This window comes from Fringilla coelebs (assembly GCF_963513975.1).
Source record: "Fringilla coelebs genome assembly, chromosome: 7".
Taxonomy (NCBI): domain Eukaryota; kingdom Metazoa; phylum Chordata; class Aves; order Passeriformes; family Fringillidae; genus Fringilla; species Fringilla coelebs.
Genome location: NC_140035.1, coordinates 20,720,845 through 20,725,797, shown reverse-complemented (window position 1 = coordinate 20,725,797; position 4,953 = coordinate 20,720,845).

Below are 4,953 nucleotides of genomic sequence, written 5' to 3'. Positions count from 1 at the left end.
GCTCGCTAGTGCCTGCCAGAGGTCCCCAGGGCACATCGCAAGTTTTCAAGCCCTTGGGATTTTTCCACAGCATGAGGGAAATGCCCTCTTTGCTGTAGGGAGCCCTCACCCTGCTTGCTAAGGCAGGAAAAGGAATGTATGTGTTGTGAGCCCCAGGTACACTAAGTCACTGCATTCTGCACAGCACAATGTCCGTGTCTCCTCCTGCCAGCACCTGCCAAAAAGCGCCGGAGGTGTCCGGGAGAAGTCCGGGGGGTGTCTGGGGGGTGTCCCGGAGGGTGTCCGGGAGGAGTCCCGGAGGTGTCCGGGGGGTGTCCCGGAGGAAGCCCCGGCTCCGGGCAGGGGCTGTGGGGAGCGTGGGAGGTGCTGCCGTGGGAGCCGCAGGGAAGAGCTGCACGATGCAGCCCCAGCTCGCCTTTCTCCAGGGGGACACTGCCTGTCGGCGCTATTCCTCTGTCCTCTGAGTTGTTAATCTCAAATGCCCTGTATTTACATTCACTCAAACGTGATCTTGGCAGACCCTTATTAGTGTTATTGCTTTAATAGACTTCTCCTCTCTAACCTCTAAATTTTTTGCAACAAACTGGCTTGAACTGCTAAGTGTGGCAATTCATTAGATAAGAATATTATGTAAAAAACCCTTCTATGGTGGACACAAATACAGAAAATAATTCTCTCAGATGTAATTTTCAGAGGTAGCACAGCTATTTGATTCCATTTAGTGACATGAGATGCCAGGAGGTCTCTCAGTTTGGGGTTTTTCCACAGTTATATAAGTCACTGCCCATCTTTCCCAGCCTAAAGTAATAATAATTATTATTATTATTGCTATGTCAAAGTGCATTCTCTAGCACAATCAAAAAAAAAAAATCAATTGCATATATTTGATGTACAGTCCAGTGTTCTTGGCAAGAAGTCTGCAAGCTATAGAAAGTCTTAAGATACATGGGGTTTGATCCTGAGCAGCATCCTGAGCTAAAGAGCAGGACAGAGGTGAGGGGTGCCAGGGCTGGGGGCTGTTGTTCTCAGTGAGGCAACCTCTGCTCCATAAATCAGCTCAGCAAGTTGCCAGATTCTGGTCAGCATGCTGTCATACATGGCCAACTGCTAGAACATAATCTGTGGGAGCAGATAAGATAGAGCAAAACTGCAGTGGCCAGTTTTTTCTTTAAAAAGTAAGCCATGTCCAAAATCACCCATCCCCTTTTCACAGCAAGAAAGCAGGTTCTCATGGGACATTAGCTCAGTCATGGCAGAGCTGGGGGGAGGCACAAATGGGCACTCTCCCCTCCCAGCTGAACGGGGACTTGCCCTGGCTGTATGCAAACAAAAGCAGGCTGTGTTTGCAGCCTGGGCAGTGCCTTTGCTCCAGGGAGTCTCACATTCAGAGCTGCCTTGCTTAGGAGCAGGGTTTCACAGGCGCTTGAGCTGCCGGCTGGTTCACAGCAGAGCAGCACGCCTCTGACCTGCAAGGCACCGGGAACAAGCGCCTGGAGAGTGCAGAGCCACCCAGAGCTGCTGGCCTGGCTGTCACTCCCTCTGTGGAGCAGCTCCCCAGGACGCTCTTCTCTTACAGCCACTCCTGATGGCAGTGGCAGGTACCCCAGTGCTGCCGGGGAAACCTGGGCTCTTACGAAGCCAGTACACAACAGGGTCAGAGCCAGCTCTGGGCCACCAAGCTGAAGAATGATTGCTACCCTCAGTGGTAAGTGACTGCTCTCCATCCTCCTGGTGTTCTTTCCTATTTTTAAAGACATCCTTTCCTTATATGGGAAAGACAAAAAAAAAACCAAAACAAAAATAAAAAAACCACATTGAAAAAAACTGAACCACATATCTTGTTGGCAGAAAAAGAAAGAAGTCTTTTTGCTCTTGCTATGAAGACATCAGTTGTGGAGGTAAAGCCTGTAAAATTTCAGAAAACCATGGACCATGATGCTGAGGTTAACCTGCTCTTCCTATCTGAACTGAGCACTGCTTTCTCCCTTACAACCCACCCACAGGGTGAAGAACCAATTGCTGGGGAGAGATGTTGCTGTTCATCCTGAAACTTTCCTGCTGATATCTGGCACCCAGAGAGAGTGGGGCAGCTCTTGTGATTCCCACAAGAACCAGAGTGAAATGCTGCTGAATGAACAGAAAGATTCTGTGTAGGCTCTGGCAGCAAGTCTCACCAAAAGAAAAAAAAAAAAAAAAAAAAGAGAAAAAATCTGATTTTGTAAATATTCTCTCAATTGGACGCAAACACTCACTCACTTTGGACATCCAGTTCTGAATCTGCCTTCATGAACTCTTTGCTATTTTTCATCATTCATTCCAGCAGGCACCTCAGAGCTCGCTTCCTGCAATTCAGAGCATTTTAAACCCTGGAAGAGGAAAATGCAGGTACCTTTTGGGGATTAAGAAACATCAACATCCAAGCATGGAGATATGAAGCCCAAGAGAAAGAAAAGCCAAGAAACCAAGGGGCAGCTCTACAGCAGTGCTATTTTGTGCCACTTGCAGAGTCAGCCATGGAGGGAGGGTATGGCATCTGCAGCACTGCCAAGGATATGTGTGTGGATGGAGGATAGTGTGTCCAGCTCCTGGCATGCAAATCTAGACATATGAGTACTTCAGTATGGTTGCCTTTAGCAGATTTGTAAGAAAATCCTAAATGAACATAACATGGCTCCTTTCCAAAGAGCATTTCCTGAGGAGTAGTTGCCCAAGACAGTCTGATTTTACACATTGCTGTGCATGGTCTTCTAGCTGCATGTTAGTAAAACATGAAAAAAAAAAAGGCTCAGCTTTGTAAAGTACTGGGGGTATGTGTGAAAATGTAAGCACATTTTTATTTATAATGAATTATATCATCAAGATAGGGGGTAGCCACATTAAAAGTGATAAAAAACAAGACAGAAAACTAAATCTTGCTAAATTTTTTTTTCACAAGTTCACTCACTGTTGCTTTAACCAGCAATGCTGGTACAGCAAAGGGTTTTCTAATCAGTCATTAATGCATGATTGTTTAATTTTAATGGGCATGATCAATACCATCCGCTCCTTCTTTAAATGCTAATGAACACTTTAATACAACAGATGTGGACAAACAGTACATTGCAGATTAAAATTAGGCACAGCATTAAATAGCTTACAAACAGCAGAGGAATCCTGCTGGACATCTTGATGAACAACCACAGACAGCTGATAAATCTTGAACTGCCACCACCAGCCCACAGTATCTCAGGCTTGTACAACTACACCGCCATCCTGATCACCCTAGAAGAGAAAGGTGACTTTCCAAACTCCTGCAATTTCTTTCTTAGGATTTGTGCAGGCCCAACTGTGATTCCTGAGATGCATACCCAAATTTTAGTAACACAAGCACATTCCGAGCAACTACTCTCAGTTTGGATCTTCCAGCCATTTTGGTCATGGCAAGAAATGTCAGGGAAGGATCTCCAACCTAGATAAAATCCCAGTCCCCTGCTTGTGACAGAGAAACATGCAGTGCTAGATTGTCCATGTCCCTCAAATTAGTTGTCAGGCTCAGTAAACCAGGGTCAGAAGCTGTGTTACTGACTAGCTTTCAGCCAGTTTGAAGCCACAAGAAAATGGCAAACTTTGTTACCAAAGTGTATCGCATGCAGCTGAATTCACTTCAAGGTAAAGCTTCTATTTTTTCTGCTCTTAACTGTTGTTAGAGGAAAAGGCACTTGAGTGACAGAAATCCAAATCCTGCTACCTGGTGTCATTTGTGTCTTGCTCCATTGGTTTTGGTGGATCTGACCTGAGTTCATGAAATGTCAGTCCCAGTTCACCCTGGTAGGTACTGGAGACCCACCCCAGGGCTCAGCCCTCGCTGGGGCTGTGGCAGTCAGAGGAAGGAGAGCTGCATGTACCCACAGGAGTGGCCTTTGTGTGGAGCAGGGACTTCACATGTCCTTTAGACCATCCAGTGACAGGGCTATGGTGATACCCCCTCACCCTGAGCAGGTGACGTGCCAGCAGCTCTGCCGGCATCGCTCGCCATGGCGTGCCAGCAAGGGACGGGTGGTGTGCAGCACCCTGTTCAAAGGCATCTCTAATTTACAGTTCCTTGGCTTTCAGAGGGTACCACGCATTGCTTTGGGTTCAGCTTCCTTTATCTGTTTCTTCCTTTTTTTCCCTCTTGCATCTTGTGAAACCCAAACTTTTTTTTCTCCTTTTTAATTGTGTGAAATCAACTTCGAGTGAAAAGGCCACGAAGAAACTTTCTGACGCCAACTGAGTCTAAGCTGTGTCTTTGTTCTCAGCAGAGCTAAAGACCACATTAATCAGAAACTTTGCTGACCTTGTCTTTACTACCTGAATACTGAAAGACAAAAGCGACACAGTCTGGCCACATTTAAAAATTCAATTAAAAAATACCAGCTGCACAGGGATAAATATTATTATAGACCTCAGTGGGGTTAGTTGTAACTATGATAAAGGCAATGCCTTCTTCTCACTCTATTTTAATTTTTTTTCCCCAAAAGAATAAAGCCTAGTTTTTTATTCTCCTTCTGATTAAGACAACTGTGTACGTGACAGAGTGTGCTCAGCGGTGTTGGGTAACTAATGTTGGGGCTTTTAATAAGGAACAAAGTAAGAAATTCCTGAGAGGGGATGGTAAGCTGGAAGTGGAGAAGTGAAGCTACTAAAGTGGACCTGAAGAAAAATGTCCTTGTGTCCCTTTTTTTTTCAGACTATGCTGAAATATATACCTCTTCCTATAGCCCTGGCAGAAGCAGACTAGACAAGGGGTGAGAAGACCCTGCTTCGAGCTGGACTCGGTATCTAGAAGTAAAGTGAGGTGAGGAGAGAGGTAACAGCACAAGGATGAAACTGAGAGCCTTTCATTGTGGCACCTGGCTGTGCCTTATGGATTTTATTTTTGAAATATTAAGCAGATGAGTGCATATCCAGTCAGCTGGGAACACGAGCAGCCAA